Here is a 14675-nt window from a genome sequence, read left to right as displayed (position 1 = left end):
TTTGGGTAATCGAGGCCCAGTTAGTCAAGTTACCCAAAGTCACAGAGGAAGTAAAGCGGAGAATCAGCATTCTAAACCAAGTCAGCTGGGTTTCAAAACCATATTATTTCTAAGAGTGGTTCCTCAATTAAAACCTACAGATTAAACAGCAAAAACGTTCCCAAAGCACAAATCTTAAGCCTTTAATAGTTATTTTCAAATATGACCATAAATGAAAAAACATACTTAGAAGATCAAAGCTAAGAAAACCTTTAAGAGTGAGACTTTTCATGCGGCCACACTTAAAAAAAAAATCTAAACACATGTAATACATTGTACTATTGAGCACACATTTCATATTTAACAGGGTTGTACTTATATATCCCTTGTAGCCACCTTTACTTACTATTTATTTTTCCCCAGGGGAAAAAGGGTTTTGCAGTTTATCTCAGACTTTCCCATAGCAACATCTCATTTAAAATACCAAGAAAAATAATTTGCTCTTTTGCATTCATTTTGCAAGCGCATCAGATCTCTTTCCATTGTGAAGGAGCTGGCAAATAACAAACACACTGTTATAAAAAGAAAGAAACAGGACGCAGGGGCCAGTTGCTCTCTGAAGCAGTCTGTAATGAGCTTACTGTAATGCAAAGGAACCCCCCCCACAAGTTCTCATTATACACTGCCACAGGGTGGGACCATCAAGACTATTACTCAGGGCCCTGCAGGGCAGACAACCCATTGTGAGGTAACTGTATTTTTTAGCCCAAAGTTTTAAACACCTCACTCATATGTGTACCTGTCTGTTCAGACACCAATTGTAGTATTCATTTCATATTTTAACTTTCTAAAAATTTTTTGGATAGGCAGAGTTAGACAGTGAGAGAGAGAGACAGAGAGAAAGGTCTTCCTTTGCTGTTGGTTCACCCCCCAAATGGCTGCCATGGCCGGCGCCCTGTGCCGATCCAAGCCAGGTGCTTCCTCCTGGTCTCCCATGCAGGTGCAGGGCCCAAGGACCTGGGCCATCCTCCACTGCCTTCCCGGGCCACAGGAGAGAGCTGGACTGGAAGAGGAGTGACCAGGACAGAACCGGCACCCCGACTGGGACTAGAACCCGAGGTGCCGGCGCCGCAGGCAGAGGATTAGCCTAGTGAGCCGTGGCGTGGCCCATATTTTAACTTCTTAAAAAAAAAAAAAAAAAAAAAAACAACACAAAGTATCTACTTCAGTCATTCTCTAAAAGTAAAATACCTAGTTTATCCTCAACTAAAAAGTTATGAAACCATGACTTTGATTTACTAGCTATTTAGTTTGAAACTAGTATTTCATTATACATTTTAGGAATGCTTATTTTGTTCCATCAATAATCATTCTGCACACTTTCAGTAGTAAACTGCCATACTTGTGGGAAAACCTTTACAGGAGGCCTCCTAATAAGGAGTAGTTAAAAAATATTCCCCAATTAGTCTGTTTTGACGGGACACTACCCAACTATGGAATGTGTGACTGTGCTCATAAATGCAGAGTTGCTCTAAGGCTAGAAGCTTATTCAAACAAGAAATTTTATGAAAACGTTTGAAACATACTATAGAACTCTCAGTTACAGTTAAGAGAACGCATTTTTCTTTTGTGAGCTGCTCTTTGGAAGCGTTGTGAACACTCGGTTAAAACGACGTGATACTCATTGTCACAGAGCTGCTAAGTTGGAAGAGTGAGGTTTGGAGAAGACCGAGTTCTGTAGGCCCAGCCTAGAGGCACAAACCTGAAGGGAGGGCCTGGCTGCTGCCTTCTACCAAAATTTCTTACTGTGGAAAAAGAATTTTTAGTTTGGTCATTGTATAATCACTGGTAGTCTTTGAGAGCCAAGGGGTCATCCACTTTCACCTTAAGTCACATAATGAATTTGCCAGTTACCTTTAACTGGCAAAAACCAATGGGCCCTTTTATAGCTACAAGCTGTGATACTGCTAGTTGTAGTACCCATGAAAACTGGTCTTTTAGAAATTTTTGACTCGGAGGGGAAGGGTTTAATTATGAGATGAACTACACTATGCTAGTGTGATTAGGAAGTATTGGCTGAGAGCTGCCCAGACTCCAAAATCCTATAGCTCTAGTCCAAGTTTCACTTCCGCACTTCCCACTGTGCCACCTAGCGAATTCCTGAAGCAGTTCTATTCCAGTTTCCTCAGTGGGGCTAAGAACTAACCTCACAAGGTTGCTGTGAGGATTAAATGACGAGGCGAGTAGAAATAAGAGCTGGATAGTAGAAATAATACGTCAAACAACAGTCAGAAGTCAAGAAAAGTCAGCTCTCTGTTACGTGAAGCAGCATCCCTTTGAATGAAGCAAACATTAAGAGGAAACCAAGAGTCAACGAAAGCATGAGTGACAGCACGCTTGCTTTTCACAGGACAGCAGATAAACTATCTTCTAAGATACAGGTTTTTGCCTAGAGCCTTCAGCTAAGTTTTTTCATTTGTATTTAAGACTTCAAAACTTTGAAAAACATACTGTAATTAATAATTTCTAGTACATCTCATTTGATTCCCATCACAAACTCTTAAGAAGCAAGCATACAAGCAAGTATTATTCACATTTTGGAGCTAATGAAACTGAAGTTCACAAAGCTTACTTAGGGACCACATAGATGCAGTAACTGGAGTAACACTTCTTCACTATACCAACTCTGTCTCCCAGAACTACTTGTTTCACGTTTTGTGTTACAGAAATAGCTACTGCATAATTAAATTTTGATTTAAAGTTACTGATAATGATTTGCTTTGGATTTAAGCACAATTTACATAGCATTTCCAACACAGTCCAATAAAATTTCCAAGTGAACTGTTAAAGCACAGCTTTCTACATTATATTAGAAGGGTATCTCCAGCTTCATTAGGGTCTAGTCTGTGGTTGGAAGTCCCTAAAAATAAACCTAAAAATTTAAGTCAATAGTTGATCTTATCCAGATGGTAACCAGATGCCCTTTCTAGATTGGTTCACTGCTCTAGAGGGGAGTTATTTTAGAGCACTGCAATTATGCTACAGTTTAACTAAGGAAATTCCACTAATGGCAAGATATTGGCTTTGATATTAAATTAAATATTGCTTAAGTTTAACATTGGTTTGGTGGGAGGGTGGGTATGAGTGGAAGAACCACCATATTCCAAAAGCTATACTTATGAAATTTATATTAATTAAATAGTCAAAAAATTAATTTTCCAATATTTAAATTTAATTTAATTTAAATTAAATTTCCAATATTTAAGATACTGGAAAAAGCTATTTAGCAGACTGAATAGCTAATCTACCATAAGCGATATACTAAGCTTTGGCAATACTGTTGATTTTAAAGGTCAAGTTCCAGCTCACCTTCAAAACATGTCCTTATTACTATTATAGATAATTCTATTATTTCTGGGATGGGGGGGCATGGGCCATATAAGGCCGGCAAAACGCTTCTGGAGTGGTCAACCCAACTGCAGGTGGAACTCAAATTCCAACAGATCTATAGCAGGCTAATTTAAAAGTTAATAATTTTGTATGGCTCATTAATGCTGTTATAAATATCTAAATGGCTGTTGGCAGAAAAAAAAGTTGCCCACCCACAGGGGCTAAGTTCGTCTGCTGGAGTTGACTGGCTGCTAAATATAAGCCACAGCTTCATGATCAACAGAGGTGCAGAACAGTCACAATGGTGTGACATGCACACAGGCTATTTTGAAATGAAGCCGAATGTCTATACATTTTAACTTTATTTTAATATAATGATCATAAGAATTAAATCAGCTTAATGAAAATGGACGCATCAATCATTCTAACCTTTTGAGTTGAAAACTGAGGACCATGCTATCATACAATAAATGACATCTAAGAGTGGAGTTAAGAACAATAATAGAATAAAATGGGTTCAGTTTAAAATATTTTTAATGAGACAGCCAATGGTTACTACATTATACTGGGTGGCAAAGAAAGGAGAATGAGCCAACTTATGTGCTATTTTTATTATTTTTTTTTCATTGTAAACTATTTATTTGAATGGCAGGGTGACAGAGAGGGGGAGACACACGCACAGAGCGAGAGCATGAGCATGAGCATGAGCATGAGCGAGGGTGAGAGAGATCTTTCACTCCCTGGTTCACTTCCTAAAGGGCCACAATGGCCCGGGCTATCAGCCAGGAGCCTGGAATCTATTTGGGGATCCACGAGTGACAGGGGCCCAAGTACTTGGACAATGTTCATTGCTTTCCCAGGCACATTAGCAGGGAGCTGGATCAAAAGCAGAGCAGCCGGGACTGGAACTAGCACTCTGACAAGGAATAGTGGCATTGCAAGGGCAGATTAACCCATCCTTCCCACACCCATATGTGCTATTTTTAAAAATGAGCCAGACGTTTTAGAGGAACAATGGGCAGAGGACAGGACATCTGATTAGATGGGGAAGATGCCTGGAAGCCTTCCATGCAGATTCCTGGCATCTAGGGTCCCAGGAAGTCAGATCTGTGGAATCACTGGCAATAGGGTGCCCTGGCCTAAGTGTTCCATGAGACCCGGGGTGATGGCTATGATTTACTTTTAGTTTCTAGGAGTCAACACGGCAGAAATTGAGTCTGGAAACCCTCATGGCTTACAGTAAGGCAATATTTTCTTAGATGTGCAAAGTTAAACTGATTTGGATTTACAAATTACATGCTCAGATCCTAGTTCCCTACTCCAAGTTACCTAGAATTCTGCCAAGTAACATGATTAAAACAGCAAACACTTTTAAAGTGGGGTCTCTAGTCATCCTCACCTTAGTATGATTTGGTTTAACCGATGAGCTTTCCCCCCCCCCTTACTCTTACTAGAGTGTACACTGAAGGAATTAAAAATTTTAATAGGGAAAAAAGATAAAAAATTAAGAGCACTTAAAAGACAAGGCAACATTTACTGAGTCCGTTCTACATCTGTATGGTCTTCTCCATAGATGGGCTTAATCATCTCACTAGGAAGATGAATATTTTATAATCATGTCTGTTGCTAGTACTTCTGCAGTGCTTCCTATATGGCAGGCATGGTAACATGCACCTTACATCTCTATTGGGATTACTATATACCATCCAAATTTTAAATACAGGGGCTGGTGCTGTGGTGCAGTGGGTTAGAGCCCTGGCCTAAAGCACTGGCATCCCATGTGGGTGCTGGTTCTGGTCCTGGCTGCTCCTCTTCCAATCCAGCTCTCTGCTATGGCCTGGGATAGCAGTAGAAGATGGCCCAAGTCCTTGGGTCCCTGCACCCACATGGGAGACCTGGAGGAAGCTCCTGGCTTCGGATTGGTGCGGCTCTGGCCGCTGTGGCCAGTTGGGGAGTGAACCAACGGATGGAAGACCTCTCTCTCTGTCTCTACCTCTCTCTCTCATTCTTTCAAATAAATAGGATAAATCTTTAAAAAAAATTAAATATAAGGAAATGAAGGCACAGCGAGGTTAAGTAACTTGCCCAAGGTAACACTCTTGATGACTAGCACCAGAGACCCTGACAGAACACTCACCCTATGCCGTAGAAGTATTTTATCACATTTGAAGGACAGTCAGGAGCAGAGGAAAAACGGAGGTGCCAACAATGAGGTGGGGCAGCAAGAGCTTTCAGAATGAAAACTGGCCTCCAACCTCATGTGCTCAGGTGTCACTAAACTCTCGCCTTGTTTCTAACCCCATTCATACCCTCCTGTCAGCCTAGATGGCTGCCTAGCTAACAGGGGTACTGCAAGGACCATGCATTTTCCCCAAGGTGGGTGGAGAAACCTGAGAATTAGAGTTGGTCATGCATAGCTAATCAAACGTGTGAAAAGTTGTATTTTTTTCATCACACACCTGTGTAGACTGATAAAAAAAATCAACAGAAGACAAAGTAGAAGTGTGCTGGGCTTTAAAATAAAGCTAATAACTTCTGATAACTGCTACCAGATAATGAGAATTAGCATTTTTAAACTCCTGGTGTCCCACACAAGACAGTAGCTTGAAAGGACTACTTCACTTCCGAGGTGGTGACGGGTGTTTGTGAGACCAGCTGCATACTGCCATCAGTATCCACACTTCAAAGTTCCTCAGTGAACAGCACGGGGCCAGTGCTGGGCACAGCGGGTAAAGCTGCCGCCTATGAGGCTGGCATTTCCTGTGGGTGCCAGTTCATGTCCTAGATACTCCAGTTCCCGTCCATTTCCCTGCTGATGGCCTGGGAAAACAGTGGAAGATGGTCCAAGTGTTTGGGGCCCTGCCACCCACGTGCGAGACCCAGATGAAGTTCTTGGCTTCAGCCTGGTCCAGCTCTGGCCATTGCAGCCATCTGGGGAGCGAACCAGTGAGTGGAAGATCTCTGTCTCTCTTTTTCTCTCTCAAAAATTAATTTTGAAAGGCAGAGTTAGAGAGAGGCAGAGAGAGAGAGAAAGAAAGTGTGTGTGTAAGGAGCAAAAATTAAACAACTTCACCATAATATTTACAAAAAATAGCTGGCTACAGGAGACCTGCATGGACTTGGTAAGAACCACCTATGGCCGGGACCTTACCAACCCTACACTGACTGTCCAAAAATACATAAAAACACAGACTGAGGAGGCCAGTGGGGACTCTGGGAACAGAGGCTTGTGAGTGCGGCTGAGCAGCTCTGGGTGAACCCACTGCTCTCAGCTCCTCCTGTGAGAGCTCTCCCAGCCAGCCCTGCGCTCACCGGCGCTGAGGCTCCGCTCTTCCTGAGAGACTGCGGGTTCGAAGCTGAGCTCCCAGCCAGACACTGAGACTGTGATGCCCTAGAAGACCTGTGCTTTCTGGCTCAGAGGTACCACCCCTGCAGGCGCTGTGCAACTGCGCCCTCTGTGGCTAAGACCCGTTGTGAGGAGCACCAGAGGGACCTTAGGAAGGAACCTTGGGTGGCTGGTTTGCCCAGTGTGTTGTGTTATGCGAATTAAAACGTGTGAATTCCTTTTTGCATAATTAAAAGCCTTACTGAGATGCCATTACTATGCTCCTAACAGAGAAGTCTTCCATTCTCTGGTTCACTCCCCAAATGGCCACAATGGCTGGGGCTGGGCTGATCTGAAGCCTGGAGCTAGAAGCTTCTTCCAGGTCTCCCATAGGGTGCATGCAGGGGCCCAAGGACTTGTACTCTTTTCCATCTTGTACTGCTTTCCCAGGCCATAGCAGAGCTGGATAAGTGGGGAGACAAGACTTGAACTGGTGTCCACATGGGATGCTGGCACTGCAAGCAGCAACCGCAATAAATCTTTTTTTGAAAAAGAGTAAGCAGTATAGAAAGTGCTAAACAATGACAATGAAAATATCAAGTTAAAATTAATACAAGATAGCATCAGAGAGACATTTTTGAATTATGGTGTAAGACAATATAATAGTTCATACTGAACAATGCTAATCTTGTATTATTAAAAATGAAATGCACATTATAATGCATTCTAAATAAATTCCATAGTGGAATATTTATGACAAATCATTGCCATTCACTCCCAAGTTTACAACACAAACAGAAATGGATGAAAATACACTTTGTTTTAATTTCAGAAAACCTTATAAGCAGATGAAAACCACATTTAATATAAATGTCACATCAGATAGTCATATTACTCTTGAAGTAACAATTTTATTGGAATAGTTTGAGCTTTCAGAATATGCAATGTAATCAAGACATTTCAAGCAGAATATGTTTACTTTCTATTCAAAATGTAACAAAGATGCAATAGCATAATTTTGAGAAACAGACTATTAATGTAGCATCAGAGACATTTATCTTGGAGATCTGATTAAAAAACATGAGGTTCTGTGGCTTATTATAACAAATAAATATTTTATAAATGCAAGTCATGAAATTTTATCTACATTAGAAAAGTTCTATAAAAGCCTTTCTAATATAGACAAATCAATAAATCATATCAATGGTAAACAGGAGACTGCTCAGAGTTCTGTGCTGCGTGGCCTATGCATAGGTGCTTATTTCAATGACTTAACTGTTATGAATTACTATAAACTATTCCACATCAATACATAAATAACTATTTTTTCAAATTTCTTTGAGGCAAGAGTTGAGAACCTGAGTCCCTCATCACACTGCAGAAGAACTCAAAGCCAATATTCATTTAATGGTCAGTCTCAATTTAATACAAAGTTACTTCAAAGTAGGATTGAAAGGTAAATACTGAAATTCATGCATTTTTTTTCACAATATGCATTTCACATGAACTTTGGGAAGAGTCCTCCATAAAGACAGACAATGATGTTTCAATTAAAACTACCCAGCAATCTTCAGGCAAGGAATGGGCTAACTGGTACACAATGGAGCAAAACTCAAGTGTGGTGCTAATAAAATACGTCTTTGGTGGCTGCCTTTTAAGTACTACCACTAACCACTTTGGGGCTTGAGGGTTTGTTTTCAGCAGTGGCACTAGACTTCTGTGAGGTCACCTACAATTTTTCTAGTACTTTGGAATATGGCACACATTTAAGGAGACATCTTTGGGCTAAGAATATGGCTGATGGCATTGAAAGTGGTTCAAGACTAACAGTGTAGTGCTATGAAGTACGTGACATTTAGTATTACACTGGCTTTCTCTCCTGTCAATCACTGCACTGAGAGCCTTGGTATCCTTAAATATAAAATGGAAATAACAAAACTATTTAAATGACTTTCTATGGAAATTATAATAGCATGAATTACAAGGTATTATAAAATTTCCAGTACCTAAAACAGTAGACTATGTTCATACAGACAGATACATGGCTAAAAGATTAATAAAATGTATGAATTCTAGAATGCAATGTAATAAATTAATGATAAAGAATTTTGTTTAGGGGTTTGCTTCTTCTTGGAATGTGCTTTAGCACGTTCACCTCCTCCAGTCTCAGTATGTGCAAATCTTTACTATCCTTTAAGGCTATGCTCAGAAAGCACCTTCTTGGAGAACACTCCCAAAACACCACCGATGGAAATGTACTCTCCTTTCTGTAATTACCAGAGAATTTTCCGTTTCGCTCATTGAATCACCAACATTTTACAGATGAGTACTGGTAACAGTTGGTTAGCCTGAGTACTCAGCTATATCACCTCCGTAGTAAGCAGTTTGTAAGGCAGACTCAAAAAAAGGGCATAATTTCCACAAGGTTTTAGCCAAATGCTTTTATCTTTTCTCGCTAGCTTTCATGCTAACACCAAGTGTTGTGCCACAGGAAAGTGCCATCTACTTACACCTGACTCAGATAACAAAAGCAACTCTGGGAACGTCATCCACTGTGCTGCTGCCTAGCACTGACATGTACGGTAACAGCTTGGTCATGTAATATCCCTGCCAGGCATTCCTTACCTGGAACATGGAGAAATATACTTGACCATCACCCAAACCGACAAGATTTGAAATTAAGGGAAGAGGGGCGAATTTTAAGCTATTCAGAAGAGAAGTATTTGGCATAAAGTAAATTTTGTTACGCTTTTTTCTTTTTCAGCATTTAAAGCTAGCACAAGCATTTGAAATCATTATACAGAATGTACGCCGAGAAGAGGGAGCTTCATTCTGGTCTGTGGTTGTACTGATCACAAAGATTCTCTGGAATGTGCAATTAAGCAAAATGGCTCTCCACACCAGCTGGTGGAGCTTCTCCAGAGGCGTCCCTACAGCGCTGTGGCCCAAGGCCCTAATAATCTGCTCACACTGAGTTCATGCAACAGAACTCAGAGCAGTAGAAGGGCTACTGCAGACGTCCTGGGGGTGTTTTCTCAGCTCCCTTACTATACCACCTTCTCACTTCCTATTTTGGATAGTTCACATGTTTCATAAAGGTATCTACAATTGCAAAAAATACTACGGTTTTATTACCACTCATTGTCTCATGATCAGTAGTTTCAGAGGAGCTAGTGCTACTGGTTAAGCAAGTTTTAACGACTAATGAACTAATTGTGGGTATAGTTCAACTATGCATATCCTAGAATTTATTAGTATTTCTTGTTTTTTAAAAAGATTTTATTTATTTGAGAGGGAGAGTTGCAGACAATGAGAGAGAGAGACAGAGAGAAAGGCCTTCCTTCTGTTGCTTCACTCCCCAGATGGCTGCAACGGCCAGAGCTGCGCCGATCTGAAGCCAGGAGCCAGGTGTTTCTTCCTAGTCTCCCACGTGAATGCAGGGGCCCAAGCACTTGAGCCATCTTCCACTGCTTTCCCAGGCCATAGCAGAGAGTTGGATTGGAAGAGAGGCAGCCAGGACTAGAACCGGCGCCCATATGGGATGCCGTTGCCACAGGCGGAAAATTAACCTACTGCACCATGGCGCCGGCCCCTCTTACTATTTCTTAGTATTTCTTAGCTCCTAGCCACATCTGCCTTGTCAGCCAGCTGAATGCATATGAAGAAAAATTTACTTTGTCTCATAAGCTAAAGAACAATACTCTTAAAAGTCAAAGAGTAGGGCTAAGCCTCTACCTGCAGTGCCAGCATCCCATACGGGTGCTTGTTCAAGTCCCGGCTGCTCTTCTTCCAATTCAGCTGACTGCTATGGCCTGGGAAAGCTGTAAGATAGCCGTCTACACTAACATGGGAGACCTGGAAAAAGCTCCTGGCTTCAGATCAGCCCCGCTCCAGCAGTTGCGGCCATTTGGGGAGTGAACTAGCAGATGGAAGACCTCTCTCTCAAACTCTACCTCTCAAATAAATAAATTCTTAAAAAAAAAAAAAAAAAAAAAAAAGCCAAAGAGTAGCCTTACAGTATTTTCCATAGGTAGATGTGATTAAAAAAAAAAAAAAAAAAAAAGGCCAGCATTGTGGCGTAGTGGGTAAAGCCACCACCGGTGGTGCCGGCATTCCATGTGATCACTGGTTCGAGTCCCTGCTGCTCCTCTTCCCATCCAGTTCTCTGCTATGGCCTGGGAAAGCAGTAGAAGACAGCCCAAGTCTTGGGTCCCTACACCCACATGGGAGACCCGGAAGAAGCTCCTGGCTCCTGGCTTTGGATTAGTGTAGCTCTGGCTGTTGCAACATCTCTCTCTCTCTCTGCCTTTCAAATAAATAAATCTTAAAACAAACAAACAAAAAACTGGCAGATGCTGGCACTATGGCATAGTGAGTTAAGCTGCTGCCTGTGACACCAGCATCACCAGTTCGTGTCCCTGCTATTTCATTTCGGACCTTGCTGCTGCACTGCCTAGGAAAGCAACAGAAGATGGCCCATGTGCCTGGGTCCCTGCCACCCACATGGGAGACTCGTTTGAAATTCCTGGCTCCTGGCTTAAGCCTGGCCCAGCCCTGGCCATTGCAAGCATCTGGGGAATAAACCAGCAGATGCAAGATCTCTCTCTTTCTCTCTTGGTCAGTCCCCTCTCTTTGTAAATCTGCCTTTCAAATAAATAAATGAATCTTTTTTTTTGTAACTTTGCAGCCTCTGAAAACACAATATAGGTCAATAATTTGTAACCATGAAAGATCTGAGTTTAGTTTAAATGCATGTGGCCACATAATTAACAAAGCAAACTGAAACCAAATGGAGATCTAGTTCAAACCACTATATGAGAGACAGAAAGAAAGATTTTGAATTATCACATCAGTATGTAAGATATAAGCCTTTCTGATGTGATGGCATTTATTGTATTTGCAGAGTAGACACGAAGACTAATTCCTATTTAGTTAGGAAGTCGAATTACTTAATTACAGCTCCGTTGACAGTTTTGCTCCATCTACTTATGTTGGGTGGCCTGTGGAAAACTAAACTTTTCAGGTGTCTCAGAGAGAGGAGGTAACAAAACCTGCATTAAGCTGTTCTTGTTAGATAAAGACCTGTGATGGACGAGAGGATGTGGCAATCCTAGTGAGCTCTGACTGCTTAGGGGTAAGCCCCATAACTTGGCCTCGGGACATCTCAGAATCTCTGGCACACCCATAAAGAAGCAAAACACACTGTATATCCAAACAGAAAATGTCCCTAATGTTTTGTGTGCAAAGCTCAGAACCTAAGGAGGAAGACGAATCTGTCTCCAAACACCCTTCAGACTTGAGGTTGTACATTGGCTCTTGCCATACCTACTGGCCTGCCCTGTGGATTTTGGATTTGCCAGCTCCCAGACCTGCATGAACCAATTTCTTTCAGTCAATTTCTCATTCTTTTTCTCCATACACACACACACACACACACACACACACCCTAACACCCTACTGTTCTGCTTTCATGGAGAAACCTAATACGGAATCAGTCAGGTGGGGGACACTGATCATCCCCCTTTTTTTAAAGATTTATTTTATTTATTTGAAAGACAGAGTTACAGAGAGAGAGGTAGAGACAGAGAGAGAGGTCCTCCATCCTTCACTCCCTGGACGGCCGCAACGGCCAGAGCCGCACCATCCACTGGTTCATTCCCCAAATGGCTGTAACGGCTGGAGCCAGGAGCTTCTTCTGGGTCTCCCATAAGGGTACAGAGACTCAAGGACTTTAAGCCAGGAGACAGGGCTTCCTCCTGGTCTCCCACGTGGGCACAGGGGCCCAAGGGCCTGAGCCATCCTCCACTGCTCTCCCAGGCCACAGCAGAGAGCTAGATTGGAAGAGGAGCAGCCGGGACTAGAACTGGCGTCCATATGGCATGCCGGTGCTTCAGGCCAGGGCTTTAACCTGCTGTGCCACAGTGCTGGCCCACTGATTATCCTCTTAACCTCCTACTGAACAAGAGACTTCATGGTTGATAAATACTCCACTGAGGCTTGGTGGTGACTGATACAAACATAGCTCCCCAAACCACTTCCACTTAAGTCTTTTTTATTATTATTATTATTTTAAGATTTATTTATTTATTTGAAAGCCAGAGTCAGAGAGAGGCAGAGGCAGGGAGAGAGAGAGAGAAAGAGATACATCTTCCATCCACGGGTTCATTCCCCAAATGGCTGCAATGGCTGGAGCCAGGAGCTTCTTCTGGGTCTCCCATAAGGGTACCGGGACCCAAGGACTTATGCCAACCTCTACTGCTTTTCCAGGCCATAGCAAGGAGCTGGATCGGAAGTGGGGCAGCTGGGTCTTGAACTGCTGCCCAAATGGATGCCAGTACTAGAGGTGGCAGCTTTACCTGCTATGCCACAGAACTTCTCTCCTATTTAAGTCTTTGGTTTTCAAATGATTCTTGTGTTGCTTCACTCTTCTTCTTAGTTTTTAAATACTAACTCTGTTATTCTCATCTCCATCTCCAAAAAGGTTCAGAACTTATACTCAAGTTAGTACAGAGCTTAGTGAGCTTAGCAGAAAACAACTCACAGGGAGGTAGTGTTTCCTTTTTAGTGCTTACATTTGTATGCTGGTGACAAAGAGTTTGGCATCTTAAGACTTTCACTTAGTCCAAACACACCTGCTGCCTTCACAGGTAAACAGTCCAGACATCAGCCACAGGTGGGAGGGAGCTGCTGGACCATGCTGTTAGCAGGCTGGAATACAGTCTGTGTTACTGGTTTACAAGGTGGCGTTTCATGTACTGTAAGTCAAGCCATGTGCATTTCTGTTACATCTGTTTGCTGACTTCCTCTAGCCCATGACCTGGCTTTGTGGCAATTTGTTATATAACTGTCTTATAGTTCTTTATGAGACTTAAAGAAACGAGGCTGAATGTGAGCCTTAAATCAGACTTCAGCAGATTGATAGAAAGCACTTGGATATGAGACCCTCTTAAAAGGTGAGTCAGCTCCCGGTTTTCAAACTATGGCCTGGCTTCATGGGTAGCATCTTTTAAAGTAGGCCATTCTTTTTCAAAGATTTTTCTTTTAAATAACAAGCTCTCTATATATTCTGCCAAAAAATTAGTAACTAATAAACACGTGTGAGAAGACAGTATACCTAAGTACTATTAAAATGAATGTTACAAAGTATTAAAATAAAATTCAGAGCAGCTAATGGGCATCCAAAAAGTTCGTAAGATAATAAAAATTCAGGTAAAACAAAATTAAGGCAATTAAAATGTTTCTTATTCTTCCCTTTAAGATCTAGTAGCCTATGATTCTAAAAAGTTAAATACCTGCACTCAGGAATGCTGCTTCACTACTGTGAAACTAAAGAATACAGAAGTCTATACTTTGGGTTACATTTCTATATTTATTTTTATTTATATGAAAGGTAGAGAGACTGACGGGCAGACAGAGAGAAAGATATACAGATCTTCCATTCTCTGGTTCCCTCCTCAATAACCTGCACACATTTTAAGGCTAAAGCCAGGAGACAGGAAGTCATTCTGGGTCTCCTATGTGGGTGGCAAGGACCTAACCACCTGAGCCATCACCTGCTGACGCCCAGGGCGTGCATCAGGAGGAAGCTGCAGTGGCAACAGAGCTGGGACTTGAGTCTAGACGCTCTGAAATGGTATCTTAACCATCATGCTCAATGCCCACCACCAGGTTATTTTAGAGCAGACATTCTGTTAACTCTCAGACATGTGTCTTCTTTGGGAGGTAACCATAACCAATATAATGAAACTGGGAAGGGTTTCCACATTACCTAGGTGTTAATACCATCTTAACACTTAGGAGATGCAAATATATCTTGAAAAGAAAGCTGTAATATTTTCCTGCAAAACTCTTTTGGTTGTAGATGAATGGGAAAATCTACATGATAAATTTATTCATTGTTTAATAAAGTGGTTTATATACAATATCTTGATTTACACTGTTAGAATCTTTAATGATTCTCTTTCTAGACTCAGAAAAGCAT

The 14675-nt window shown here is 41.8% G+C and overlaps 1 protein-coding gene across 9 annotated transcripts in view; it reads right to left on the bottom strand.

Annotated features, from left to right (window-relative positions):
• The window catches only part of UBE2E2 (ubiquitin conjugating enzyme E2 E2), a 388098-nt gene that overhangs the window by 133772 nt on the left and 239651 nt on the right, over window positions 1–14675 (bottom strand). The gene's annotated exons all lie outside the window — the stretch shown is intronic.

This window comes from Oryctolagus cuniculus, chromosome 4 (genome assembly GCF_964237555.1).
Source record: "Oryctolagus cuniculus chromosome 4, mOryCun1.1, whole genome shotgun sequence".
NCBI classification, from domain to species: domain Eukaryota; kingdom Metazoa; phylum Chordata; class Mammalia; order Lagomorpha; family Leporidae; genus Oryctolagus; species Oryctolagus cuniculus.
This window is presented reverse-complemented; position numbering and strand designations above follow the sequence as displayed.